Source organism: Amphiura filiformis, chromosome 15 (genome assembly GCF_039555335.1).
Source record: "Amphiura filiformis chromosome 15, Afil_fr2py, whole genome shotgun sequence".
Taxonomy (NCBI): domain Eukaryota; kingdom Metazoa; phylum Echinodermata; class Ophiuroidea; order Amphilepidida; family Amphiuridae; genus Amphiura; species Amphiura filiformis.
The window spans coordinates 52,934,120-52,947,929 of NC_092642.1; the positions used below are offsets into that span (position 1 = coordinate 52,934,120).

The 13,810-nt window shown below is 37.4% G+C and overlaps 1 long non-coding RNA gene across 1 annotated transcript; it reads right to left on the reverse strand.

Annotated features, from left to right (window-relative positions):
- Positions 1 to 3,386: 3,386 nt before the first annotated feature.
- Positions 3,387 to 13,419, reverse strand: LOC140170659 (uncharacterized). Its single transcript, XR_011861558.1, has 3 exons — positions 13,316 to 13,419; positions 11,885 to 11,952; positions 3,387 to 4,029 (listed from the first exon to the last, which is right to left on the reverse strand). It is a non-coding gene; the product is annotated as an uncharacterized lncRNA (long non-coding RNA).
- Positions 13,420 to 13,810: the final 391 nt, after the last annotated feature.

Sequence of the window (13,810 nt, forward strand, 5' to 3'; positions counted from 1 at the left end):
TTTCAACATTGCTGTAGTATGGTTGTGGTAACCTGTTACCTATGGCTTAATTAAGTTTCAGTGAAATAATGTCGCTAGTTAAAAATACAAAATATAGCTCAACATTGAAAATAGAAGCATTTTAACCAGTTCGTTTTTGATAGATGTGGAGCACTGAAAATCACTAAGTTCATGAAGCCATCAGGAACCACTTATTCCCATTTTACATATCAACATTATTTCTCTAATGCGTTAGCAACACATATCCAAAATTTTAACGAAATCCGTTGATAGCAAGCTTTCCAAAATGAAGTGAATTTAAAACATCCGTGATGTACCACCTTTTGGCTTCTAGCTTCAAAAGCATGTAAGCTACATTGATACCGATGCCACCAATAGAACGAGAAGATTTGCCCCTTCATTTTGCATACCACTATGTCCAATTTTTTTTTTTTCTCATTTCTTCACAAAATGCAAAAACCCGTAAAAAAAATGCGATGGGTGTAGTACCCCCTTAATCCAAAATGACTGCTTATAAATGCAGCGGGTATAATTTCAAACTTGGTCAAATCTTAAAACCATACCAATGTATATTGTCATAAGGATTCATAAAAAGTATAATTTGACCTACCTCTGATCTGCAGTTCTTAAGTTACATTTTGGGTTCCACATGGGACAAAAATTGAAAAAATTTTGATTTCAATCAAAATTGTCTCAGATTCTTCCGCAAGAACATTAAAAAAGAATAGTTTACCATGTCAGTTTGTTACCTTGGTAACGCATCAAAAAATATCAAAATATTGAGCCATGTTTACCTCGACTTATTTTGTGATCGACGTTACCTAGGATACAAAACATCAAAAACAAAGCAACTTTTCTCAATTTAATTCATTTTTGCCAGGAACAATTTGAGACCAGTTGGATTAAAATCGGAGCATTTTTTTTAAAACTGTAGACGCCTATGGACCCCAAAATGTGACCTCTGGCCTTACTGCTTTACTTTTTCTGAATTCTTACGACAGCAATACATTGGTAGGCCTATGGTTCTTTGAAAAATTGGACTTTGAAATTTCACCCATGTATGAATGGTGATTAAATGGGTTCTGTTGCAATTAGTGGCGAGTTAAATGCCCGGGGTTAACCGTTAATTGTTCTTAATTTAACTAGCCTATAATGCTAGTTGGCAATATGTATGGCAATTGACACTCTGAAAACATGGAAAACGGAAGTACTAAACACGAAGCATGCATGACATGTGTGAGTATTTTTCCCGCAAATTCAGCTTTACTCTCAGCCAGTGGCGGCGCCCGAGAAAAGGTTCGGGGGCATAGGGGTAAAGTGAAGGGGGGGGGGATCAACAAAAATTGCGCAAAATTGCCGCATAAATGGAAAATTTTCGTAATATTGGGTTTTTACTGTGGGTTAACAGGGGGCAAGAGTTCCGACTGGGGGCCCACCCTGCTGGGGCCGCCATTTCAATTATTCTGAACAAATATCTGGTAACTGGCCTTTTCAATCCATGATGCACACCCCTAATCATTGCTAATAGTGGTGTTCGGACCAATTCCACGATTTATCATTCAATACGCTGGCGAAGTTACGTAATAAATCGGATTAACTACCATAGCAATAGGTGAAAACAATTTTGAACATATCGCGCTGCACTACAAGCAGATTGAACTAGTCACCTGTGTATGTTTGCAATCATAGATTGAACACAATACTGGTCTTTTCAAAGATGCTAATCTTACAGGTGCAAATGATCAGCATGATATGGTTCAATGCAGAGGTACCGCGTGATAGTATCGGTGCAGCGCGGTATATTCAAAAATTGTTTTCACCTATTGCTATGGTAGTTAATCCGATTATTACGTAACTTCGCCAGCGTATTGCATTTGCGAGATTTTTCAACATTGGCAGCTGTAATTCCAGATGTCTTTAGAAAGCAAACTTGAAAAAATGTCTTTTATTGAAAAGTTATTCCTCTCGGCTCAGTGCACTTATTTTTTGGAATCGGTAGCCCATTATGAGCTTATAGGCCCCTATATGGTAATCAGGTGGTGGTCGCCGTGCATTCTCTAAATTCAGTAATTTTTTATCGTCAACCGTGTAATTGAAATGGGATTATTTTGACATTTTAAAACGCTTGAAATATCACAAACAAATAGGCCTATGTTAATAAATAATATAAATACAAGCTAAAACCGTTGGGGTTCGATAATGAACCCCACAAAACTAACCAAGTATATGGAAAATGCCATACGGCCGGGCGCTTTCACAAGTTGCCGGCTCGATCATGCCATTCGCCGCCTGATGGTAATTGAATTCTTCAAATTTTGATACATTTTGAAAGTAAACTAGTTTGTTTTGGTAATGTTTCCAGTCTCACCATTAAGGTGATGATTATATCGCCCGTTTTATGTTTATGGTAAAATTGTTCCCAGTCACACGGAATGGGCTATTCCAGAAAATAAGTGCACACCACCTGTCACCCCAATGTCACTTGAAAAAGCTTGATAATCCAATTAAAATGAGGAAAAATCACGGAAATGTCCAAAAAGAGTTCTCAAATTAAGGATTTCGGTTTTTCTGTCGGATTTTTTGCCTTTGGACATTTTTAAAAGTCTGGATTTCCAACAGTCACGATTGGACAAAAAGTTCGGAAATCCAAACTTTTCTATAGGGGGTGTGGTGTACATTATTTTCTGTAATAGCCCAATGGCCTTCTCACCCAAAGACCCCCTTTTCAGTGTCAAATCTCGCCAAAAGACCCCTAGTTTTACAGGTGTCCACACACCCCCATCATCGAATGACCCCCAAAATAAGAAAATAATTGTTTGCACTGTCTAAAATGCTTGTTTATTGACAACATTGGCCAATAAAGGTCAATACCCATTACATCATATTGACCAGAATCAAGTAACGAAACATCCTACATGGTTACAACTATTTCTTTGACTTGTTTTTATTTTATAAACGTTTGCAATTTCATAAAAGTTTACAACTTTACATGTCTTTTTATAAATTATGTGTGTTTGAATAAAGTCTCCGCAGCAATCACAGCATTTTGCCATATATGTTAGAAAAATAATTATCACGCACGAATCACATTTTATTTAAAACAACTTGAACCCATATTAACCGTAAAAACGAATGAAAACAGCCGGCTCTCAACACGCAATATTCAAAATTCCCACGCCGAAAGTTTCTAGTGCAATAACGTAATGGTTATTTGCGCTCAATTGTCTTCATTGTATGGGACGTCATTGCACTAGACAATTTCAGTGCCCGGGAATTTGGTATCGCGGTTGAGAACGGCTGTTTTCAAGTTATTCATTTTTATGACCAATATGAGTTTGTTTTAAATAAAATCACGTGATTCGTGCTTGATAATTATTTTTCAAATATAAAACAAAGTGTTTTGATTGTCGGAGACTTCCTTTAGAAATAAATGGAATCAATGATAAAGGATGCTGAACATAGTTCTCCATGTTAGATGTAAACTATAAAACACGAATAATCACTGGTGCTCGTTGAATCTACAATGAAAGTACGAGATGTTCAGTTAATTCGGAGTACAAGTTGCTAAAGTATCGTCCCCGTCATGGCACCAGTACCCCGCGTCGTCGAATAAGTCACCGACTACCGGCAAGTCGTTAAATAAGCCGCCGAATAAGCCAGGCTTATCATCGTACCATTACACTCGTCTTTACAGCAAGATTCCCAATCCCCATCATCAGTAATGTAACACCAAATATACGACTCGTCGTAGTACCAACACCCTCTCATTCCCTCTGCACTGCCTTTTTTGCACGTTTTTCCATTTCTGGTAGTGCGCCTACCGTGTTGGCTGGATACTCCGCGTTCTTCGAGATCATTTCCCAGGTCAGCTTGGCCGAGGAGTGCCAGCTGCAGTTCACGCAAAAGCAAAGTAGCTGCATCTTCCAGTCCCTTTTCTTCTGCAGGCCGCCGGTGCTGGGCCAGGGTTAGCAACGGTGAAAACACCAAAATGAGAACAACAAAACGGGTTTTGTCTGGTGTAGCCATGACCTGTTAATGCAAAACAAAACCAGTTATTAGTAGTTATGTTAGTGGCTCCATTTAGATACCGTACCAAAAGGATGGGCCCAACATTAGAAGGACATTCTTCGTATTCAGAATTCAATTGATATGTCCGATGTGCTCTCATGTCCCACAAAAACACGCAGTTATCAACAATTGAGCGCTATTAATACACATTAATGTTTTTAAACAAATAAAATTCCAAAATATGGTACGTTTTCTGTCTTTGCTTGTCACGTGGTATGAACCAAAATTACACACAGGATTACCTTAATACTCTACTCAAAACACATCAGTAACCAAGCAGTTGTCCAACTGACACAACAGCAAAATGCACTATCATTGGACAGCTTCCTGGACTTCCTTCACTTTCACAGCCCAACATTTGGCACCCAGGACAAAAAATTTGTGAGAATGCACACAAGATCCTTGCACAGATGATAAAACGGTGCTGCTTTCTTCTTTTCATACACTTTTTTCATGAAACAGGGCTGGGCTGTGAATGTGGTCCAGGAAGCTGTCCCATGTCAGTGCATTTTGCTGTTGCGTCAGTTGGATAACTGCTTGGTTACTGACATGTGTTAAGAGTAGAGTATTGAAGTAAATCTGTGTGTAATTTTGGTTCAATTTGATGGACAGGATTTCAAGATATGACCTTCACAAGTGTAAAAAATTATAAGTTTCTTTTTGAGCTCAGTTTATGTTTAAATTTTCACAATGATATCAAGTCCTTGTAGCCGAGTGGTCTAAGGCGCTGGTGATTTGGCGATACTGTATAGGCCTACATAAAAGCAACGCAGTTTGGGTTCGAGCCCCGCCGGCGCCTCTGCCGAACTAAATTTCCTTTTTTTTTTAAATTTCATATTATGTTAGGGAAATGTGGCTGGGAGAATGTATGTATGGCGAAGAGTGGTGTGGTGTTCTGCACACAAAATTATGGGTTATTTGATTATCTATGAATTGGATTAAAGTTGTTTTTTCTGTGACCTATGGTGTTTTAACTTATGATCTTTTGAAATAATCTTAAGGGGTGGGGTATGAACGTTTGGACAGTATTTGTGGGACATTAGAGCACATCAGACATAGAATTGCATTCTGAATACGAAGAATGTCCTTCTGATATCAAATAATTTTGATTTTTGAAATTCGCAATGTTATACACATTTTATGGCAAATGATTAAAAATTGATATTTTTGATATTTATCAGTACTCGAAGTAAACTTTATTCTTAAAGTGTATGTAGGTTGGATGAAAAGCCGACGATCAATTGAAAATTTTGACCTTTCGTATTGAAGATATGGATTTTTTTCCAAAACACAAAAAAATTAGGTCTTTTTGGGGAAAAAATCCATATCTTCAATAAGAAAGGTCAAAATTTTCAATTGATCGTCGGCTTTTCCTCCCAGCTACATACACTTTAAGAAATATCATTAGATTTATAAAATGTGAAAAATATCAAATTTTAACAATTTGTCATAAAATGTGTATTATATCGTGAATTTCAAAAATGAAAATTATTTGATATCGGAAAGATATTCAGAATGCAATTCGATATGTCTGTTGTGCTCTTTATGTCCCACAAAAAATACTGTCGAAACGCTCAAAACGCTCATTCCAGATCCCTTAAGTAGGCATAAAATGGTCCATTTTGGGCAAAAATACCCCTTTCAATGTCAGCTATTTCTTGCATTGCAAACTGAATCAGATATTCTCATCAAAATGATAAAATTTGATACGATTGCCTTGTCATTTAAAAATAAATAAATAGGCTCTTGTCAAAATGACCCAACAAAAATTGTTCTGGGGTTTTAAATACCGTTCTTCAATTACGTCCAAGTCCCAAAGATGAAAATTAAGTAATCAACTAGTAATTAATTAAATTGGCGTACAGTAAGAAAATGGTACAAAAAGTGGAAGTGCAGCACATAGTGGTGTATCTACTATACGACACTATGCGATGCACTTTTTACGAAGAAGGTGCATCACAGTGGCGTATCGTGATTACATGACCACGATACGCAACTATATGATACACTTCTTTCGTAAATTGTTTATCACATAGTGGCGTATAGTGGATAAGCCACTATGTACTGCACGTTTTCCTATGTTTATGGCATTTTTTTCCGTTTCGCATACCGACGTGAAGTAAACTGGCCTCAAATAGAAACTTATAATTATTCACAAGGTCATATCTTAAATTCCTGTCCATAAAAATAAAAATATGAAGACCTGATTACTTCAATACTCTACTCTAAACACTATTCAGTAACTAAACAGTTGTCCAACTGACACTACAGCAAAATGCACTGACATGGAACAGCTTCCTGGACCATATTCACAGCACAATAATTGGCACCCAACACAAGAAATCTGTGGGTAAATAGAAATTATGGAATAGTGTGGAACAAGACCTGTTTCTACTCCGTGTGAAACGCGGAAGCAGCAGCCTCGTTCCACACTATTCCACTTACTCTTTTGGAAATAATCACCTGTGTAAGGATCTTTTACGCATTCTTACATATTTCTTTTGCTGGGTTCCAATTCGCCTGTGAATGTGGTCCCGGAAGCTGTTCCGTGTCAGTGCATGTTACTGTTGTGTCAGTTGGACAACTGCTTGGTTATACTGACATGTTTTTAGAATAGAGTATTGAAGCAATCATGTGTGTAGTTTTTGTTCATTTTTATGGATAGAATTTTTGAGGCCAGTTTCTTTTTGAGGCCAGTTTAAATTATAGTACAAAGTGCTTTGAACACTTAGGAACAGTCTTTAAAGAGTGAATTAGAAATTGGTGCAACACAACATCATAAGCTTGTTACAAATCGCCACTTTACAGTTTTCCTTTATTTAAAGCCATATTATAACATTTCTGTAAAAATAGATTAGTATTTATTTTCCATAAAATGTTACCTCTTACCAAGGATTATTAAATCAGGATGGGACACTCCGTAATTTGCATGTGTCCAATTCATATGTTAATACCATATTGTTATTAAAATTAGTTTTGTACTTAATATGAGGGTGGGGGTCATAACAGTTTTAGGTCCATTAACTTGTGAGACCAGGGGTCAACAAAGTTTTGGGTTCACGAAGAGGGGATAGGGGGGTTACAAATTGTAACACGAAATAATATATTGTCCCCCACCAAAGTATTTCTGAACACTCCCTAAACTTAGTTGATTTTTCAGCAAATGTTATTTTTCAGTGAGTTTTGCTTTTATTCCTGGTTAAATTATGGCAAACGGAAACAATGAAAATATGATGTAGCTAGGAAACAAATACTATAATCGCTCCTGGGTGTCACCCATGCATACTTTTTTAATGTAGGCCTACCGGTATAGGGGCCTATTGCCAATCACAAAGTTTGAAATTGAATACCTGAGTGGAAGAAGGGCCCAACTCCATCAAAACTGTTTTTGAGATATCAAGAAAAAACTTAATATTTGGAAAAGTTTTATAGACAGAACGTTTTTATCTTCAGGGGACCTTTAATACATGAACATACAATAGTACATACATTCGAAATTATATATGATGTTTCCAAGGCAACGGTACAGGTCTTAATACGAGCTGGAGTTGGGCCCTTCTTCCACTAATATACTGCAAATGCCAGTTCTGTGTTATAAATAGCTACAGAAATTAGGTAATCACCATTAATTGCACAAGTAGAACTCATGTAATATGTTAGCAAGAAAGTTTATTGTAGTGAAAAGCAGATTTCATGGATGAACAAAATACCTCTTTAACCCTATATTTGTGGAAGAAGGGCCCAACTCCATGGAGTTGGGCCTTTCTTCCACGAAAACCATGATTAAGTGTACATGGAAGACTATTTAGAGAGTGGATTTTGGCTCATCTTTCATACACAAGGAAGAACAGTCTGTTGACAATAAAATGCTGGGTCTAACTCATTTTTGTAAAAAATTGGAGTTGGGCCCTTCTTCCACTCAGGTATTCAATTGTAATTGTTTAATGTAGGCTACTCCCTAACAGAATACGTTTATACGCACGCTGGCGAAGTGACGTACTTAAATCGGATTAACTACCATAACAACAGATGAATACAATTTTGACTATATCGCCCGCACTCACGTTCATGCGGTAGGACCTACCGATGCATTGAACCATGTCAAAGAAATGCTAATCACTTGCACCTGTAAGATTAGTCACTTTGAAAAGAGCGGTATGAACGGTATTGTATTCAATCTATTATATGATTGAAGACAGGTGTACAGACGGCTTGACGTGAGCCTATGATTTTTTTTCTGGGATCTTGTGGTGTACGCTGGTTATATCGATGTTGAAGTGCCTATAATAGTAGGCATGTCCACTAAGACGGGGGGGGACTTTTAAATTGATTCAGACCTAACTTATTGGCTGGGAATTGATGAAAGAAACATTTTGGCGTTTAAATAATCTTAATCGGACGTTTCATTCCAGAGATATGGCCTTTCGAGTGTCACGGTTTTATATAGGGCTGCTAGAACATGTTAAAAAGTTAAAAGTCCAAAAAGGAATACTAACAGAAAGTGCAACTTTAAGGTACTTTTTCTTAATGTATTTATTAACTAGCTTATCTGGAACATTATATTTGCTTATAACAACATGAAAATAAGATCATCCTGAAAATTTAATCGATTTTGTTGACATACAACCAACAAAAAATATAAGACCTCAAAACCCATGGTTTGTTTGGTGAAACCTCAAGCATGATCATAGATGGCCGCCATGGAAAATATCTCCATAGAGGAGATGAACAATAAGTGCATTATTTCAAATGAGAAGCGGTAGTCTTAAACATTGTTCAATCTTTTAAGGTCAGCACATTTTATCTTCAAAAATTATTATATTTCATCATGGCATAAGTTTGGTAACATTAATCACTACCAATTTTGAGAAATTTGCTCCAACTCAAAGGTTATCTTTACTACATTGAGCAATACACTGTGTGTGCATGGAAGCCATGATGGATAGCATATGAAATAGACATGGTAGTGAGAAGTGCATGGGGAAGTGCATGATTTGAGATGGGCCGCGGTAGGCTTAAACATTCTTAAATTTCATAACATCCTACACATTTTGTCTTCAAAAATAGTTAAATTTTATGAGTATGTAAGTTTGCTTGTCTGATACACTCCAAATTCGGAGATAATTGCGTTTGAACACCTGATGCACGGAATGGTGTCACTTCAACCTGTTGTAGTTCTCATCTCATTAAATTTTTCATTAAAAAAAGTTGATCTCTTCATGAAGGAAGGTCCTCTCTATTTACTGACCAAACAGGAAAAAGTTTGGTTAATGTTTTCCGGTGGAATCAGGAATTTCTTGAAACACCCTGATATAGGCCTACATTTGGATCAAAACAAGTATGTACGCCATTTAACAGGCCTGGGATTTCTTGTATCGATCAGTTTCTCCATAGACAATACGTGTGTGAGTGCACGCACACAGTAAATGAAAAATCGTTCTAGTGGAAACTGTATTGACATGGGCATCCCTAATAATAGTTCAATGTAAGAAAATGAGCAAATAGACGTGATGAATAAAGATCGGATTTTTGGATTATTAGTGGCGGTATACAATTAAATGTCAAAATCACGGCGCTATTCTACTTTTCAACAATAATTCATACTGGCAGGCTACACCAATAAGTGTATTAGTGCAGATTCATATTTTTCGGGATACTTTTCCACAGGGAGGAAGCACATGGCAAATACTATTGTCGCGGGCGCCATTTTGGAAGGTCACGTGAAGTGTCAAATGATTTTTTGACTTCAAGTACTCACTGTATTTCATATTCATTCATATTCATTCATATTTTATTTCCATAAAAATCAAAGACATTACAAAAAAATATAAAAACACGGTACATATGGAGGAATAGGTTGGAAGACCAAAAAGGTCTGAAAGTTAGCCTTTCCCTGAAATCAAATGAAATTAACAAAATAAATCAACATTACATAACATAACCAAAAGACAAGGGAAGGGGAGGGGGGGGGGGGTGCTCACGAAAACGATTAATTATATTTAGAGATCAGTTTTGTTTTGAATCTTATGCTTGTCGTATATTTCCTTTGTATTATCGATAGTTAGTCTTAATTTCGACATTACTTTATCAACAAGACATTCCCTTATCAAATTAAAAGACTTTCTTGCAGAAACAAATCACTGGCCTGATGGGATCATAGTAGTTGACCCACTTCCTCCCGGTCTAACCTTGCTTGGGGGCGCTTTTTACTATCTTCAACAGGTTCGATTCGCTAAACTTACGACACCTTTATGTGGTGACCTCAATCACATGGGCTGAGTAAGAGTTGATGTGAATTATTCATAACCGATCGATACCTTGCCTCACTTTGTTGAGAGCAAGCCAACAAAATTTGCCATAGGTTTGCGTGGCTAAACAAAAGCCGTGAATTTAGTGTCACCCCCCGCTCTTACTGTCAGACATGACCCTTTTAATTTTGAGCCGAAACAAGTGAGGTAAAGCATAGAAAATTGGAATTTACTACTAGCGCCCATGCATGTTCAAAAAATACGGTACGATCCTCGGGGTCTAAAGTACCTTACAATCGTGTAAAAACCAGAATTTTTTGAGGGCGTTCTCCTCAGCAAATGTTATAATATGGCTTTAATATAATGTGATGAGCCCGACTATCATGTCTATGGGGGTCAAAAATATAATACGATTTTGTCAATATAATTTAACAATTCAAATACAGTAAGCCAAAGAATTAAGGTACCAGTTATGTTCACCCCTGTATATCCTAAATAAAGACAAATGTCAAAATTAAAACAAGCAGTCAATACCTGTACTCTTTAGCTCTGATTTCAGACCTTATTTGTTGAAATTGGTTGAGAATTAAAGAAACGGTGATATAAAAACCTAATAAAGAAACGAAATCAAAAGTTGCACTTTTGTGTTCTAATCAATGAAAGCACTACCCTAGTTTTAACGTGCTAATCAATGGAAGCGCAGCGCTAGTTCTCTTGTTCACGAATGCATGTTTTTCTTAGACCTATGCCTCCTTAATGTGTACACATCAATAGGCATTTTAATGCAGCAAACTGCAACTTTTAAATTGGGTATCTTCCTTGGGTTTTGGGATCGCGTGTCTTTATTTCTTGAACAATTTCAACGCATGAGGTCTTAAATTCGAGCCAAAAGATACAGCTATATTGGCTCCTGGTTCCAATTATGACATATCTGTCTGTTTAGGATATACAGGTGAACATAACTGGTACCTTAATTTTTTGGCTTACATAGGAATGCATAGGCCACATGGTGTTAATGTGAAACCGGAATTTTTTTTGCACCTTCTGCATTGTCCGCGCGTACATTTTGTACGTGTAGAATCGTCAATATGCCTACTGACTAAATAAGTGACCAGACATCATCACAGTAGAGTGTTTTGAATAGTTAAGACGGGCGCAGGGCGTCGCTAGACCAATATGATTCTGGGTGTGTACAGCATGTTTTGCCGACGGTAATATTTTGTAATTGGTAGACCCCATTTTTTTAGCCAGGACGGCGCTCAAGAATCTAAAAAGGGGGGGGTAGGATTCAAAAATCTTGACTAGTAACTACTAAAACATTAACAATATTGTCTATTACGAAACAGCACACTTTCGTTACACATTAATCTTCTATATGACTCTTGCAATTTGCCGACAATCACGCATACCTTTGACTACATTTGCCGACAGTCACAAGGTTTTGACGACAACAGTCACTATTTGCCGACAAAAATTAGTATGGGGTGGGTGTGTCACACCCCCCATACCCCCCCTTCTAGCGACGGCCCTGGACGGGCGTACAGTCACAACCTCATTGATCAACTTACCTACGCAGGACTAGGTTCACTTCAACGTCACACAAAGTGTTTCAATGCAGAAAAGCAGAGGGTAAATTCTGGAACGAAGAATAAGCGTAATATACATCAATAATTATACAATATTACCTGGAGACATTTTCGTGAAAAATCCGTGACCGATTGGGAAATCCGTGAAAAATCCTATTTGGAAATCGCAATCTCTATTGTATATAATCTCCGCGCTTTCACAAAATAATCAAAAAAAGTAAAGTTTAGACATAAATAATGGAGGCCTATTTCGTATTGCACTGGGGACATTTTAAATTTTGGTCAAAAACAAAATGGGTATAAAACAAATACATGAAATTTAATTAAGAATTGACACGCCTATATTTTACCAGGCCAAATAGTTTGCAAGCTTTACGCCTGCCACGCACATCATCCGCGTCAGGTAAAGAATTATTTTGAAGCACGTGTTTTATCAACTGCTCGCCGGCCGCTGAGTAGCTTTACAATATAAGTTTATACTCCGCGCTCGGTGAGCGATTGGTCATGTTGGTTAAAAACCAATCATTGGCTAATAATCAATCGCTAATAGAGTAGCGATGCAATACATTGTTACTCTATTGTTAAAGTATGTAAACTCGGGGACAATAAGTTCCTCAGTAAGTTTAGATTAATTGATTTTATTCCTAATTATAATGAAAATAGAATGATGGTGTAGTAGATTCTTTTGATATGATAATATTCTCAAACAGTTGAATACATCACGTTATTTTCGGTCAATTTAAAAACCTTTCGGCGGAATTGCAGTTGCATGTAGGACCATGTGCTTCTTTTGTCCATTTTGCCATCAAGATTTTAAATGGAAACAGTTCAGACCCAGAACACGATCATGTCAGAAAATTAATATTTTGTTCTGGGACTGATTATTCGGACTAGTGCTTAGCCTGAGTCGCTCGGCCAATCTCGAACAAACTCGCCATGCATGGCTGTTGAAGAACTTTAGGATTCGCCCTACTATCATGGCAATTTTTGACACGGAAGATATTGGGATGATGACGCTGTGCCACGCCCAGTCAATTTTGCCAGGCAAATAATTTTGCCCCCCAGTTTAAATTCCCCCAACATTTTTGCCAACTCAATACATCGAGTATTTCATCGACTAGAGAAATGAATGAACTGCGAATATAATTTCTTCATTTTCAGCTTCAAACGGCAGCCATTCTACACCGCTGGAATTTGCGGAGCGAGCAGCAATTCTCGGAACAACAACAACTCAACAAAAATCACAAGTTCATCAAAAAAATCATACGTTGTGTAGCCAAAAAAATTGTTCAAGCAAAACAAAATTCAGGCCCCAAATCTGGCTAACATAACCGTGTCAAGCATCATCAAGCATAAAAGCAACTCACTTCTCAAATACTCAAATTACACAAGTAATAATGCACCATTTCTTACCTTCAGATCTGCGTGTATGGCTGGCAAAACTCAGAATGATGAGAAAAACCAAATAGCCCAAAGCACTCCTGAGCACTCCCATCAAGCACACAAAGGGGAGAAAACCAGGTGCAAAATATTGATTCCTAAATAGAGGTTGTGCGTGAAATTATTGATTGATTTGAACCGGTGTCCTTCACCGTAATCATGGCGCAGTGCAGTCCATTCAATTCAATGACAATGGCGCAGTGCAGTCCATTCAATTAAATGTTGTCATCAACCTATTTGATCGCAGTGAATTTGTTGTGTGTGAGACGAACTGTCGCAGTAGATTGCAATCATGCTTTTGTTGAATGGATTTTAGTAGTCCGCCATATTTACGGTATGATACGTCATATGCACAACCTCTATAGACCCTATGCAATAAACCAACCGGAACGGTATAACAATTGAAATGGCAGACATGTTGGAGGACAGTTCTAAGATAGCTTAAGATGACAGCGGGACAGGTCTCTA